The sequence below is a fragment of the Poromitra crassiceps genome (assembly GCF_964638095.1).
Source record: "Poromitra crassiceps genome assembly, chromosome: 15".
Classification (NCBI taxonomy): Eukaryota; Metazoa; Chordata; class Actinopteri; order Beryciformes; family Melamphaidae; genus Poromitra; species Poromitra crassiceps.
The window spans coordinates 2,945,261-2,962,787 of NC_139634.1; positions in this window are offsets into that span (position 1 = coordinate 2,945,261).

A 17,527-nucleotide genomic window follows, 5' to 3' on the forward strand; every position below is an offset into this window, starting at 1 on the left:
GGTACACACACACACACACACACACACACACACACACACAGCTCTACTGCCAGGAGCACGTTGTCACGACCGGGCAGTGGCTAGTTCACACTTCACAAGAGCTAGCTCAAAGTTTTATCTCACAAGGTTCGAAACATCTCACTAAACCCTAGTGAGATTGTAGAAAAGGCTCCAAAAGGCCCCACCATCAGGCCTGTTCGTGGACCAAAGGACCCCGCGACCCAACGACATCATCGGCGATGATGTCATAGTTCTGTGAGGTCATCGGTGATGTCAGATGGTCTAGGCTGTCTCTAGCCTGTGTGATGTCAGATGTGACCTTGTGAGGTCATCAATGATGTCATACCTCACGTGACCTTGTGAGGTCATCAATGATGTCATACCGCGAATGTGCTGGGGTATGAAAGCGATGTTCTACTATGCTATCTCTCGGCTATCTGCTAGCTATCTCTCTCATACTCTGTATGTTGCTTGCCTTGCGATCTGCCTGATACTTCTGCCTGATATCCCAAATAAAAGCCTGAAAGACATCTCTGTAGTTCTAACCAATCACTCGTTGCGAGCTCTTACCTAGGATCCCACAGGTACGTCATAAGTCCCACAGCTACGTCATAAGTCCCTCAGCTACGTCATGATAAGTCCCACAGCTACATCATGAGAAGTCCCACAGCTACATCATAAGTCCCTCAGCTACGTCATGATAAGTCCCACAGCTACATCATAAGTCCCACAGCTACATCATGAGAAGTCCCACAGCTACGTCATAAGTCCCTCAGCTACGTCATAAGTCCCTCAGCTACGCCATGATAAGTCCCACAGCTACGTCATAAGTCTCTCAGCTACGTCATGATAAGTCCCACAGCTACATCATGATAAGTCCCTCAGCTATGTCATAAGTCGTAGCTGTGGATATTTTACTACCCAAGAGCAAACCAGTTTTAATCGGCGCCTGTTATCGACCACCCGATCAGAACAACTTTTATGAAGTTTTAGAGGATGTGTGCTCTAGATGCACTGACTTTGAGAAGGCGGAGGTTATTTTGATTGGTGATCTGAACACGGACACCCTGAAGGAAGACAATGCTGGTCTAAAGTCATATGTTTCTTTCTGTAAATTGTTTGATCTGCACCAGCTCATCAACAAGCCAAATAGAGTGTGTCCCACTACTCAAACCATTATTGATTTAATATTGGTGTCGGATGAATCACGTATTGCAGACTCCGGGGTTATTGAATTTACCCTTAGTGACCACTATGGTATTTATTGCACAAGGAAATTGCAGAAACCTGTTTTTGGAGACCACAACACAGTCAGAATAAGATCACTGAAAAACTACAGCCAGGTGGCATTCACAGAGCGATTAAATATAATAGACTGGTCTAGGGTCATGCTACATAATGAAGTAGACAAAGCCTGGTCATACTTTAAGGCAAAGTTCATGGACATGGTAGACTCAGTTGCCCCAATTAAAACGGTCAGAATAAAGCAGAGAACTCAACCCTGGTTTAATGAGGATATATCAGAGGCCATTAAACAGAGAAACAAATATTTTTCAGTTTTCAAAAAGACCAGGACTGGCCAAGCCTATTCTGACTTTAAGGAACACAAAAACAAAGTAAAAAGGTTGATTGAAGAAGCAAAAAAAGGATATTTCAATGAGAAGATAGTAGAACATAGAAATAATCCAAGACAAATCTGGAAGACTTTGAAACAGGTAGGCTACAACAAGAAGTTAATGACCAAAACAGCTAACCTTAGTCTACAAATAGGAGACAGGATATCAGCAGACAAGCAAGAAGTAGCTGACAGCTTGAACAACTACTTCACGACCATAGCCAAGACTCTGGTAGATAAGCTGCCACCTATGACCGGGTGCCATGGGGAGAGTCAAGTTCAGCAGTTCTATCAGGAACAAGGAGTACAAGCTGATGCCTTTGCATTTATGAAGGTATCAGAAAAGGCTGTGCAGGAGAAGCTTGAGAGGCTGGATACCACAAAAGCCACAGGGCTTGATAACATCCCTGCCAGGTTCCTGAGGGATGCTGCTGAATTGATCTCCCCATGTATAGCCTACATAGTCAATCTATCCCTTGAAAAAGGTACATTCCCAAGCTAAATGAAAATGGCAAGAGTCAAGCCTCTCTACAAGAAAGGAAGTAAACTTGATCAGGGAAATTATAGGCCTGTGTCCATCCTCAGTGTCTTATCAAAGGTTATAGAACGGATTATATATGAGCAGATAGACCAATACGTTTCTAGCCATAGTCTCATGTTTCAGTTCCAGTCAGGTTTTAGGAAATCCCACTCCACAGATACTTGTCTACTTTATCTCACAGACCACATTAGAGGGGAAGTGGATAAAGGGAAGTACTGTGGAATGGTGATGTTGGATCTCCAGAAAGCCTTTGACACGGTAGACCATAAGATCCTGTCAATGAAGCTGAAAGCTATGGGCTTTAACGAGACTGCTCTAAAATGGGTCAGTTCTTACCTGGAAGGTAGACAACAGAGGGTGGAGGTGGAAGGAGTATTCTCCAATCCAAGGGTGGTGGAGTGTGGTGTCCCACAGGGAAGTGTGCTGGGGCCCCTGTTCTTCCTCCTGTACAACAATGACCTTAGAGCAGCATGTTCATGTGACCTGTTTTTGTACGCGGACGACTCTGCCCTGCTTGTCTCTCACAAAGACAAGGGTGCAGTGGAACAACAGCTGACGTCAGAACTGCAGAAGGTCAGGGTTTGGCTAGCCGACAACAAGTTGTCTCTTCACGTAGGAAAGACAGAGTCCATTTTATTCGGGACCAAAATTAAATTAGGGAGATCCCCTGGCTTTGCAGTAAAAGTAGGAGACACACAGATCTCTGCTAAACTCTCAGTTAATTATTTAGGTTGTGTTCTGGACAACACTCTTATCAGGAGAGAGTATGGTGCTGAAAGTCCTCGCCAAGATCAACAGCAGGATCAGATTCATGGCCAGACTAGCTAAATACCTCAATCAAGAAACCATGCAAACACTTGCAGGCGCTATAATACAGTGTCTGTACGATTATGCTTGCACCTCCTGGTTCAACAGTGTCCCAGAATCCCTGAAGAAGAAACTGCAGACGTCACAAAATAAGCTAGTCAGAGTCATATTAAAGCTACCCCCCCGCACCCACCTGGAGCCCTCTCACTTCAAGAGTCTCAAATGGCTCAAGGTTGAAGACAGGGTGAAGCAGTTACAGTTGTGCCAGGTACACAGGACAGTGTATGGAGAAGTCCCAAGTTATTTTAGCGATTATTTTAAAAGGGTTAAAGACACACACACATACTCCACTAGAGGGAGCCCCACTGACATTGTACCAGCAAAGTACAACTTGCACGTATACAGGGACTCTTTTGTCTACTCTGCTGCAGTACTCTGGAACAGCTTACCAACAGAGATAAAAGTAGTGAGTAACTTAAGCAGATTTAAGACAAATGTGAAAAAATGGCTCAGTGGGGGACATTAGTTATAGGCTGGGGTCTGTTTTAAGGTAGTTGTATTGTTTAATGTATGTTATGTGTTGCTAGTGAATTGTGTTGAACTTATGTTGTCTGAGTACATCTGTGCCTCCCTTCTCCCCTTTCCCCTTTACCAACAAGGACCATAATGGAAATAAGCGTAAGCTTTTTTATGTAATCCTTGACTGTTTTTTTTATTACACCTTACTTTTGTAAAGTTTTTTATGAAAATGTGTCAAATAAATCAAATCAAATCAAAAAAGTCCCACAGCTACGTCATGATAAGTCCCTCAGCTATGTCATAAGTCCCACAGCTACGTCATGAGAACTCCCACAGCTACGTCATAAGTCCCACAGCTACATCATGAGAACTCCCACAGCTACGTCATAAGTCCCTCAGCTACGTCATAAGTCCCACAGCTACATCATGATAAGTCCCACAGCTATGTCATGATAAGTCCCACAGCTATGTCATGATAAGTCCCACAGCCAGGGCCGTAGCCAGGGTTCCGAAATAGGGGAGGTCCAGCAAGGGGAGGCGGATTCGGCGGCGCCCGTTAATTTGAGTTTTTTTCCCCCCTTTTTAAGCCATATTTAGAGTAATATATCATTTTAAATCAACATTAGGATTATACTGTTGTGATGTCATTATTCAGTATATTCTCTTTCATGTCACCACCTGCTCAGCTCTCCTGTCAACATAATTGTAACTAACAAACACAAACTGTTTTAGCCAAATTCATATCAAAATGACACCTACAAACACAGGTACACAACCCAAGCCGTACACAACACACAAAGTCATCATCGATAATAAAAAAAACATACAGAGGGACCTGTTGGCTGGCAAGCATGATTAGCCAGTAGCATCCCAACGTGTCACACAGGTAACATTACTTAGACAGACTAGACACTTTCTTGGTTGTTGCTAAAAAATCTGTCAGTGTGTGTCACTCACTGTCTGTCGTTCACTCGCTCACTGTCTCGCAGCTCGCTCACCTTCAATTATCTCGCCAGGCAGACAGACAGTCATCACTCACCACCATGCTGCTGCTCTCTCAGAATCAAGTTACCGCGGACGCGGCGTCAGATGACTTCCTGCCTGACCTGCCTTTCGTTTCAAAATAAAAGCGATCCCGTGTTTTTCATGCTTTTCCTGTTTTCCATGCAGATTGTTTTATTTTTTTACAATCTTCGTTCTCAGGACACTCTACAATTTTCTGTTCCCAAAGTCCGAACTGAATTGGGGAAGAAAGCTTTTAGGTTCTCTGCACCCACCGCATGGAACAGTCTGCAGTCTGATCTTAAACTTAATAGCTTAGTAACCTTAAATGGTTTTAAGGCTATGGTAAAATCTCTTGAGAACAGGCTGTCTGTATGCAAATGTTTTATTTGATCATTTTAATGTTTTTCAATTGTATCTGTTTATGTGTGTGTTTGTTGTAACTTTGTGTTGCTGCTGTTCCTTGGCCAGGTCTCTCTTGTAAAAGAGATCTTTGATCTCAATGGGACAAACCTGGTTAAATAAAGGCTAAAAAAATAAATAAAATAAAAAATAATAATCTCTGAAATATTAAAAAAATCTCTGAAATATTAGGGGAGGTCCGGACCTCCCCGTCCTCATAGCTAGCTACGGCCCTGCCCACAGCTATGTCATGATAAGTCCCACAGCTACATCATGATAAGTCCCACAGCTATGTCATGATAAGTCCCACAGCTACATCATGATAAGTCCCACAGCTACATCATGATAAGTCCCTCAGCTACGTCATAAGTCCCTCAGCTACATCATGATAAGTCCCTCAGCTACGTCATAAGTCCCACAGCTACGTCATAAGTCCCACAGCTACATCATGATAAGTCCCTCAGCTACGTCATAAGTCCCACAGCTACGTCATAAGTCCCACAGCTACATCATGATAAGTCCCTCAGCTACGTCATAAGTCCCTCAGCTACGTCATAAGTCCCACAGCTATATCATGATAAGTCCCTCAGCTACATCATAAGTCCCACAGCTACATCATGATAAGTCCCTCAGCTACGTCATAAGTCCCTCAGTTACATCATAAGTCCCACAGCTACACCATGATAAGTCCCTCAGCTACGGCATAAGTCCCACAGCTACATCATGATAAGTCCCTCAGCTACATCATGATAAGTCCCTCAGCTACGTCATAAGTCCCACAGCTACATCATGATAAGTCCCACAGCTACATCATGATAAGTCCCACAGCTACGTCATAAGTCCCACAGCTACGTCATAAGTCCCACAGCTACGTCATAAGTCCCTCAGCTACATCATGATAAGTCCCACAGCTACGTCATAAGTCCCACAGCTACATCATGATAAGTCCCACAGCTACGTCATAAGTCCCACAGCTACATCATGATAAGTCCCACAGCTACGTCATAAGTCCCACAGCTACATCGTGATAAGTCCCACAGCTACATCATGATAAGTCCCACAGCTACGTCATAAGTCCCAGAGCTACATCATAAGTCCCTCAGCTACATCATGATAAGTCCCACAGCTACATCATGATAAGTCCCACAGCTACATCATGATAAGTCCCACAGCTACGTCATGATAAGTCCCACAGCTACATCATGATAAGTCCCACAGCTACATCATGATAAGTCCCACAGCTACATCATGATAAGTCCCTCAGCTACGTCATAAGTCCCACAGCTACATCATGATAAGTCCCTCAGCTACGTCATGAGTCCCACAGCTACATCATGATAAGTCCCTCAGCTACGTCATGATAAGTCCCTCAGCTATGTCATAAATCCCACAGCTACGTCATGATAAGTCCCTCAGCTATGTCATAAGTCCCACAGCTACATCATGATAAGTCCCTCAGCTACGTCATAAGTCCCACAGCTACATCATGATAAGTCCCTCAGCTACGTGATAAGTCCCACAGCTACATCATGAGAAGTCCCTCAGCTACGTCATAAGTCCCACAGCTACATCATGATAAGTCCCTCAGCTACGTCTATAGTCCCTCAGCTACGTCATAAGTCCCACAGCTACATCATGATAAGTCCCTCAGCTACGTCATAAGTCCCACAGCTACATCATGATAAGTCCCACAGCTACATCATGATAAGTCCCACAGCTACATCATGATAAGTCCCACAGCTACATCATGATAAGTCCCACAGCTACATCATGATAAGTCCCACAGCTACATCATGATAAGTCCCACAGCTACGTCATGATAAGTCCCTCAGCTACGTCATAAGTCCCACAGCTACATCATGATAAGTCCCTCAGCTACGTCATGATAAGTCCCTCAGCTATGTCATAAATCCCACAGCTACGTCATGATAAGTCCCTCAGCTATGTCATAAGTCCCACAGCTACATCATGATAAGTCCCTCAGCTACGTCATAAGTCCCACAGCTACATCATGATAAGTCCCTCAGCTACGTCATAAGTCCCACAGCTACATCATGAGAAGTCCCTCAGCTACGTCATAAGTCCCACAGCTACATCATGATAAGTCCCTCAGCTACGTCATGATAAGTCCCTCAGCTATGTCATAAATCCCACAGCTACGTCATGATAAGTCCCTCAGCTATGTCATAAGTCCCACAGCTACATCATGATAAGTCCCTCAGCTACGTCATAAGTCCCACAGCTACATCATGATAAGTCCCTCAGCTACGTCATAAGTCCCACAGCTACATCATGATAAGTCCCTCAGCTACGTCTATAGTCCCTCAGCTACGTCATAAGTCCCACAGCTACATCATGATAAGTCCCTCAGCTACGTCATAAGTCCCACAGCTACACCATGATAAGTCCCACAGCTACATCATGATAAGTCCCACAGCTACATCATGATAAGTCCCACAGCTACATCATGATAAGTCCCACAGCTACATCATGATAAGTCCCACAGCTACGTCATGATAATCAACTGGCCTAGGGGACTCTTTCTGGCATCGCCTCGACAGAGCTACTGAGAGTTGCCCTACCTCTGCCATGTCTCAAGCACACAAAAAAACATAAATGTTTTTTTTCCTGAGAACAATATTAGTGTTTTCCAGCTATCACTACTGGGTTCAATGTGTCACAAGCACGGTCACGCACAATATTTTCCCCTGTCCCACATGTGAGGGAAATAATTAAAGCGTTTTCAGCTGCCACATCCAGGAGTCACAATAAGCCAAGGGCGGAGCGGCTCAGAAATGCATAAGTCCCTCAGCTACGTCATAAGTCCCTCAGCTACATCATGATAAGTCCCTCAGCTACGTCATAAGTCCCACAGCTACGTCATAAGTCCCACAGCTACATCATGATAAGTCCCTCAGCTACGTCATAAGTCCCACAGCTACGTCATAAGTCCCACAGCTACATCATGATAAGTCCCTCAGCTACGTCATAAGTCCCTCAGCTACGTCATAAGTCCCACAGCTACATCATGATAAGTCCCTCAGCTACATCATAAGTCCCACAGCTACATCATGATAAGTCCCTCAGCTACGTCATAAGTCCCTCAGTTACGTCATAAGTCCCACAGCTACACCATGATAAGTCCCTCAGCTACGGCATAAGTCCCACAGCTACATCATGATAAGTCCCTCAGCTACATCATGATAAGTCCCTCAGCTACGTCATAAGTCCCACAGCTACATCATGATAAGTCCCTCAGCTACGTCATAAGTCCCACAGCTACGTCATAAGTCCCACAGCTACATCATGATAAGTCCCTCAGCTACGTCATAAGTCCCACAGCTACATCATGATAAGTCCCTCAGCTACGCCATAAGTCCCTCAGCTACGTCATAAGTCCCACAGCTACATCATGATAAGTCCCACAGCTACATCATGATAAGTCCCACAGCTACATCATGATAAGTCCCTCAGCTACGTCATAAGTCCCTCAGTTACGCCATAAGTCCCACAGCTACATCATGATAAGTCCCACAGCTACATCATGATAAGTCCCACAGCTACATCATGATAAGTCCCACAGCTACATCATGATAAGTCCCACAGCTACGTCATGATAATCAACTGCCTAGGGGACTCTTTCTGGCATCGCCTCGACAGAGCTACTGAGAGTTGCCCTACCTCTGCCATGTCTCAAGCACACAAAAAAACATAAATGTTTTTTTTCCTGAGAACAATATTAGTGTTTTCCAGCTATCACTACTGGGTTCAATGTGTCACAAGCACGGTCACGCACAATATTTTCCCCTGTCCCACATGTGAGGGAAATAATTAAAGCGTTTTCAGCTGCCACATCCAGGAGTCACAATAAGCCAAGGGCGGAGCGGCTCAGAAATGCATAAGTCCCTCAGCTACGTCATAAGTCCCTCAGCTACATCATGATAAGTCCCTCAGCTACGTCATAAGTCCCACAGCTACGTCATAAGTCCCACAGCTACATCATGATAAGTCCCTCAGCTACGTCATAAGTCCCACAGCTACGTCATAAGTCCCACAGCTACATCATGATAAGTCCCTCAGCTACGTCATAAGTCCCTCAGCTACGTCATAAGTCCCACAGCTACATCATGATAAGTCCCTCAGCTACATCATAAGTCCCACAGCTACATCATGATAAGTCCCTCAGCTACGTCATAAGTCCCTCAGTTACGTCATAAGTCCCACAGCTACACCATGATAAGTCCCTCAGCTACGGCATAAGTCCCACAGCTACATCATGATAAGTCCCTCAGCTACATCATGATAAGTCCCTCAGCTACGTCATAAGTCCCACAGCTACATCATGATAAGTCCCTCAGCTACGTCATAAGTCCCACAGCTACGTCATAAGTCCCACAGCTACATCATGATAAGTCCCTCAGCTACGTCATAAGTCCCACAGCTACGTCATAAGTCCCACAGCTACATCATGACAAGTCCCTCAGCTACGTCATAAGTCCCTCAGCTACGTCATAAGTCCCACAGCTACATCATGATAAGTCCCACAGCTACATCATGATAAGTCCCACAGCTACATCATGATAAGTCCCTCAGCTACGTCATAAGTCCCCCAGTTACGTCATAAGTCCCACAGCTACATCATGATAAGTCCCACAGCTACATCATGATAAGTCCCACAGCTACATCATGATAAGTCCCACAGCTACATCATGATAAGTCCCACAGCTACGTCATGATAATCAACTGGCCTAGGGGACTCTTTCTGGCATCGCCTCGACAGAGCTACTGAGAGTTGCCCTACCTCTGCCATGTCTCAAGCACACAAAAAAACATAAATGTTTTTTTTCCTGAGAACAATATTAGTGTTTTCCAGCTATCACTACTGGGTTCAATGTGTCACAAGCACGGTCACGCACAATATTTTCCCCTGTCCCACATGTGAGGGAAATAATTAAAGCGTTTTCAGCTGCCACATCCAGGAGTCACAATAAGCCAAGGGCGGAGCGGCTCAGAAATGCATAGGTCCCTCAGCTACGTCATAAGTCCCTCAGCTACATCATGATAAGTCCCTCAGCTACGTCATAAGTCCCACAGCTACGTCATAAGTCCCACAGCTACATCATGATAAGTCCCTCAGCTACGTCATAAGTCCCACAGCTACGTCATAAATCCCACAGCTACATCATGATAAGTCCCTCAGCTACGTCATAAGTCCCTCAGCTACGTCATAAGTCCCACAGCTACATCATGATAAGTCCCTCAGCTACATCATAAGTCCCACAGCTACATCATGATAAGTCCCTCAGCTACGTCATAAGTCCCTCAGTTACGTCATAAGTCCCACATCTACACCATGATAAGTCCCTCAGCTACGGCATAAGTCCCACAGCTACATCATGATAAGTCCCTCAGCTACATCATGATAAGTCCCTCAGCTACGTCATAAGTCCCACAGCTACATCATGATAAGTCCCACAGCTACATCATGATAAGTCCCACAGCTACGTCATAAGTCCCACAGCTACGTCATAAGTCCCACAGCTACGTCATAAGTCCCTCAGCTACATCATGATAAGTCCCACAGCAACGTCATAAGTCCCACAGCTACATCATGATAAGTCCCACAGCTACGTCATAAGTCCCACAGCTACATCATGATAAGTCCCACAGCTACGTCATAAGTCCCACAGCTACATCATGATAAGTCCCACAGCTACATCATGATAAGTCCCACAGCTACGTCATAAGTCCCACAGCTACATCATAAGTCCCTCAGCTACATCATGACAAGTCCCACAGCTACATCATGATAAGTCCCACAGCTACATCATGATAAGTCCCACAGCTACATCATGATAAGTCCCACAGCTACATCATGATAAGTCCCACAGCTACGTCATGATAAGTCCCACAGCTACATCATGATAAGTCCCACAGCTACATCATGATAAGTCCCACAGCTACATCATGATAAGTCCCTCAGCTACGTCATAAGTCCCACAGCTACATCATGATAAGTCCCTCAGCTACGTCATAAGTCCCACAGCTACATCATGATAAGTCCCTCAGCTACGTCATGATAAGTCCCTCAGCTATGTCATAAATCCCACAGCTACGTCATGATAAGTCCCTCAGCTATGTCACAAGTCCCACAGCTACATCATGATAAGTCCCTCAGCTACGTCATAAGTCCCACAGCTACATCATGATAAGTCCCTCAGCTACGTCATAAGTCCCACAGCTACATCATGAGAAGTCCCTCAGCTACGTCATAAGTCCCACAGCTACATCATGATAAGTCCCTCAGCTACGTCTATAGTCCCTCAGCTACGTCATAAGTCCCACAGCTACATCATGATAAGTCCCTCAGCTACGTCATAAGTCCCACAGCTACATCATGATAAGTCCCACAGCTACATCATGATAAGTCCCACAGCTACATCATGATAAGTCCCACAGCTACGTCATGATAAGTCCCACAGCTACATCATGATAAGTCCCACAGCTACATCATGATAAGTCCCACAGCTACATCATGATAAGTCCCACAGCTACATCATGATAAGTCCCACAGCTACGTCATGATAATCAACTGGCCTAGGGGACTCTTTCTGGCATCGCCTCGACAGAGCTACTGAGAGTTGCCCTACCTCTGCCATGTCTCAAGCACACAAAAAAACATAAATGTTTTTTTTCCTGAGAACAATATTAGTGTTTTCCAGCTATCACTACTGGGTTCAATGTGTCACAAGCACGGTCACGCACAATATTTTCCCCTGTCCCACATGTGAGGGAAATAATTAAAGCGTTTTCAGCTGCCACATCCAGGAGTCACAATAAGCCAAGGGCGGAGCGGCTCAGAAATGCATAACAACAAAACATCAATAGAGGGAGCAGGCCAAGACCTGTCCTCTGCTGCCCCCCACAGGATGCTTTGCTACTGTCAGGCAGGAGAAAGGGGGGGGGGGGGAGCGGTCTACTCAGTCGGCCACGTGCATGCACACTGGTGCGTGATATCGAATCGCACATAGGTTACGCAAAAACCACGCCCGCCTACGCAGCAGTCAAGCGCCGGGATTGGCCAGGTGCTCATGTTGGGCTCTCTGTTACAGGGACACCATTCCTGTGAGAAGCAACAACACCAAGCGAGGCTGCAACGAGGATATTGAAAGACAAAATCCTACATCGCACCAAAGCATACAATGTATTTTAATGTTATTTGACTTTCTGACCACCCGCCTCAGTGCTTATTATGAGGCCAGAATAACAGATGCTGCTGGCCATTGGGAAGGCTAACCCTTTACTTTTGGTTTTATTTATTGTGTATGATTCAACTTTTTATCTATGATTTTATATTATTGCATGTTTTTGTAGATTATTGGGACTTCACTGGCCTGGAACGGGGGGGGGGGGGGGGGGGGGCTTATGTGCTGTAGCCAGGGGCGGGGCGACCCTATCAGCCCGGGGGGGGGGGGGGGGCGAAGCTCCGCAAACGGACCAGTGTGACCACAGCCTCATACTGTACATCACAGTTGCTCGAGTGACATCACTGATGTGATGAGTGATGACATTACAACTGTCCGAGTGACATCACAGTTGGGCAAATCACGTCACCTGAAAACAAACTATTAGTATAAGATGACAGTTGCTCGAGTGACATCACAGTTGGGCAAATCACAGTTGCCCAACACAGTGGTTGCGTCACTTCCGTCACCAAAATTGTGACTGACAGACAGACAGACACCGCCCACCCACCTAGGCAATTTAATTGCGCGCTCGATTCCTAGGGTGGGAGATGATGTGCCATGGCTGCCCGAGTGACATCACAGTTGGGTAAATGTGCGTTGAGCAATTGTGCGCCATCGGCCCTTCAATCACAGTTGCTCGAGTCACATCCCTGCTGACATCACAACTGCTTGAGTGACATCACAGTTGCGCAACTGTGCGCTATATACAGGTTTCGCCTTGTCTTGTTTTTAACTTTTGATCTGAGTGAAATGTACTATGGTCTCTCCTGATTCTAAATATAGCTGAATCGCTTGGTTTGACCAAGTAAAACTATTTTTATAAACATTTTACAAAATGTCTATGGGAAAATGAATGGCAGATGAAATCCCTGCGTTCGTATGCCTAAACCGGAAGAGGGCGTGACTTTGGCTCTCTATTCTGTTCTACTCCATTCCAATCAGGGTGATAGGGAAAATATTAGGGGTGTCACGATACACTAATTTCACGATACGATACGATACACGATATTGGGTTCACGATAACGATACGATACGATATTTTAACAATATTCTTTTTAACAAAAGTAAATAATTTTTATGTATTTATTTATAATTTATTTAACCATGTGAGTCCCGTTGAAATCGAAACCTCTTTTCAAGGGAGCCCTGGGAAAATACTGGAAAAATAGTCTTTCATTTGAAATACACAAAATACAAAACAAATGCTGTTTTTGGAAATTGTTATTATAATAACTATAAAACAACATGGAAGATAATGCTTCTCTTGCAATAGAATGTGTCACACTGTCACAAACTAAATGTTTGTTGCATGGTGAAAGAAAAATAAAGTATACAATCTATTTCTTAACACATTCACTGCCAGCCGTTTTTTTTTTACTGTAGGTAGGTTCTGCCAGAGGGTTTTTTTGAGGATTCTGGCTCATCTTTCAAGACCCGAGGATTCTTTTCTGCTAAGATTTTGTGAACACACAATATCTCAAAAGAACTAATAGAATGTGTGCTTTCTCTGTCTAAAAGAGTTAGTTTGTAGAGTTAGTAGTTATGTAAGCATTAGCAGTTGAATACAGCATGGTTTCAGCGTCTGGAAATTTATTCTGAGATAAACGGCTTTTTGTGAAATTCGATAGAACAGTCACTTTAACCATTCATTTTTGGCATCAGTAAGACGTCAGACATCTAAACAATAGTTTTGAACAGTAATTTCCTCCATAACAGCAGGAAACCCCCCTCAGCTTCCAACTCCTCCCTCCGTGGGCGTTCTCCTCTGCCCTCCTTGGCTCTGCAGCTGGTCTGTGACAAACGAGTTGCTGCTCCCTGGCTGCTGCCTGGCAGTCTGGATGGGGCTCGCTGGATGGGTTTCGCTCGTTTCTTGGCATTTCGGTTGAGAGCTCTGATCAAGCTCTTGCGATTCTGGGCTTATTTATGGTGCGTGTTTCAAAGTGTGCATCCAGTCTATTCTTGGAACCCCCCACCGTTGTCAGCGCGAAAGTGAAAGCGTTTTCGCCATCCATTTTACAGTATGAAAACGGCTTCCTCGCGCTTTTCCCTCCAGTTTTGGCTCGCCTCTTCCTACTCTGGAGAGACATGTCGCCACTCAGTGGGTCGGTAAAATAGATTATACACATTCAATACCTCCAATATTGGTATAGGAGACGTAAAAGGGTTAGATCAACGTCCCACCGTCAAAAAAAAAATCGATTTTTTTTTAACGTAAAAACACGTCATTGGCAGTCAACCGTTGGATTCTGTTTGACGTAAAAACACGTCATTGGCAGTGAACGTGTTAAATAACTCATGCTCAATGGTCCCTAAACTTATGTAATCTTATGTACCCCTTGAGCTGTTTTGCCATGCCAGTAGTAGTCTACCCCCTCACTCATGCGTGTTGATTCTGCTAAATTTGTTCTATTATTATTCAGGAGCAAAAAAAAAAAAAAAAAAAATTGTATCGTCATTTTTTTCTGACGATACATATCGTGACGTTTTGATATCGCGGTATATCGTGCGACGAAATATCGTGACACCCCTAGAAAATATGTATTTTGGATTTTAGGGTGAGCTGTTCCTTTAACTCATTGAGTGCCAATGACGTCGATCGGCGTCAAAGTAAATAGTAACGTTGAGTGCCAATGACGTCGATCGGCGTCAAATGCGTTTTTTGACGGTGGGACGTGGATCAAAGCCTCGTGCATCTCCTGTAAAAATATTGTAGCTATTGAAGGTGTATAACCTATTTTACGGACCCATTAGGTGGCGACAGTGCTCTCCAGATTAGAGAAAGTTGAGGAAAAACAGCAGAAAAAGCCCCGTGATGAAAGAGAAACCGATGCATGAGCCAGAGCGGCACAGATTGCTCTGGCTGGAGTTAACGTTAGCTGCGAACAGCAGCCAATCCGCTCCCACAAATGAGCCCCTCTGTGACTGTCTCTGCTGCATAGTTTCTCCACACAATTAGCCGCCAGAAAATAAAACCAATTCTCATGAGAATGGTTTGGCTTTTCAGTGTCGCGCTGGGAGCCGGCGCACAAGGCTGAGCACTCCGAAAATAGACTGGGTGCAGCGCACTTTGAAATGCGCAGCAGAAAGCCTATAATCGGACGCAGCTTCATCCCAGCTCACAACCGAAACCCCAGAAACGCAGACGAACGCGAGCCCGATCCAGACTCCCCCGACGAGCGGCCGCCATCCGAACGTGGATCCGCAGGCAGCAGAGCCTGCCATAGCAGGCAGCAGAGACTCGCCTGACACAGAGCCACCAGAGACACTCCCACGGAGGAGGAGTTTGGAGTTGAGGGGGGTGGGGGTGCTGTTTATTGAAGGAAATTACTGTTCAGATGTTTCAGGTCAGAAAATATTAGCTTCAGAGTCAGTGATTTGCTTGAAATGCTTCATTTCACAAAAGGCTGAATATCTCAGCTTCTAGATGGAAACGTCTGTTTTTGCTGAAATCAACCTATCTTCTCCGGCTGATAACTAAAGAACGGAAAATTATATCAATAAACTTTTTTTTGCTGATGATAGAAGAGAGTCTCATCGTTCTTTGGGCGTGTTCGGTGTTTACATAGTAATATCACACAATATTCTGTGGGCCTCGAGAAATCACTGAAAACGCTCTGAAACTCTGGCACTCCAGTCCGTTCTCCAAAAGTGGCTGGCACTCAATGAGTTAAGCAAGTAATAATAAATAAACTATCAATCACGTGCTCGATTTCACGTGTGGAGACTGACATCACTGATGATGTCACTTCCGTCACTTTTGTGACATAAGTGATCCTGCAGAGTGAAGCGCGCTGGATACACACGCTCAACACAGTCGCTCCACACGGACTCAATGAGGAGTTTGACTTCACGTGTTTTCTATAAAGTGTTGTATTGTGTATCCCCTCATGTTACACTGTACATATCGTGCCTGTCCCCTGTACATAAGAGGCTTTTTTCTCTCTTTTTCTTGGTACAATTCTATGTCTTCTGCAGTGCCATTAGAGGGCACTGCAGTATTCCCAAACGAGGTACCACCATTGATTGCATTAAAGCATAAAACATATATATATATATAATTGTTATATATGATATATAATATTCCCATTATGTATAATGTGTGTGTGTGTATTTTGTTGTTTCTATTATGTGTGTGTTTATGTGTGTATGTGTGTTGGGTAGGTAGGTGTGATTAGTTTGTGGTCGTGTTTTAATTCTGCACGTTGTTTCTTTTGTACTTTGTCTTTTATGTGTACCTGCAGGGACTACAGATGGAAACAACCTATTAGCTAAATCTGCTACAACACAACTCTATTTTTGAAGAGGTTTTGTTTTGATGTGCATTGTCCGTCTAAATAAACTTAAATCAAATAAAAATGTTATACAAGTACTTGCTTTACATTATCATTCACATAAGTGAAATTTAGTCATTTCAGAATTAGTTTAGTGTGATGATGTCATGTATTGTCAGAAATGTTTTCACATTTCATGGTCCAAGGCAACAAGCAGGAGAAACGTGAAAGCATCTGTCAACTTTATAATCATGGAATACAACAAAACAGGAAAAGAAATAAGATTTTTTTCCCCGTTATTTTTTGTTCTTGCTTAAACCAAATGTTTTATGGTCACTCAAGATTCTCTGGATCACATGTTGGCTTGGTTCCAGCCTAAAACTTGTTATATTTGGATTTATCGAAATGTCTATGGAGAAAATGGATGCGGAACTTACTTTCGGGGCAAATTACGTCACGAAAAGTCACATGTCTGTTGAGCTCTATAGAACTATTTATTGATGGATTAATACTTCATTTGTGAATTCGTTTTGAAATAACTTTTTAAATGTACAATTAGATAATGATTAAGGAAACACTTCATTACATTCAAATTACTCTTGTGGTCGTCCACAGATAGTGACTAAACACAATGCTGACTGACTATGGCCCATTAATGGAAGCTTTTACATTTTCACTATTGCAGCATTTATGAAATTGGTGTCTGTGGTGACACAGGGTGGGCGGAGCTAACACAATAGACTTTTTCCGGTCTCTGCTAGCATTACGGGTGGTTACTATGGCCGAACAAACTGAATAATGTCACTATGCAACACTGTTTGGATTTCACCTGCAATTATTGTACCACGCATCGCCAGGGGTCACTCAAGAAACCAAAACTGAAAGCTTAGTTATCACTTTAAGGTCACTGCCACATTTATTAAGGGCTACGGTGACCATGAATCTAAGCCGATCAACATCATTCTGCCATTGCTTTGCATCACGTTCAATTTAGGTTTCTGCATTGTGACCGTTTCCAGATCACTGGCTGCTCAGTGATGTGGAAACACCAGATCACTGGCTGCTCAGTGATCTGGAAACTGCTAAATTAGCACCATGTTTAATGGAAGAGACAACAACCAGC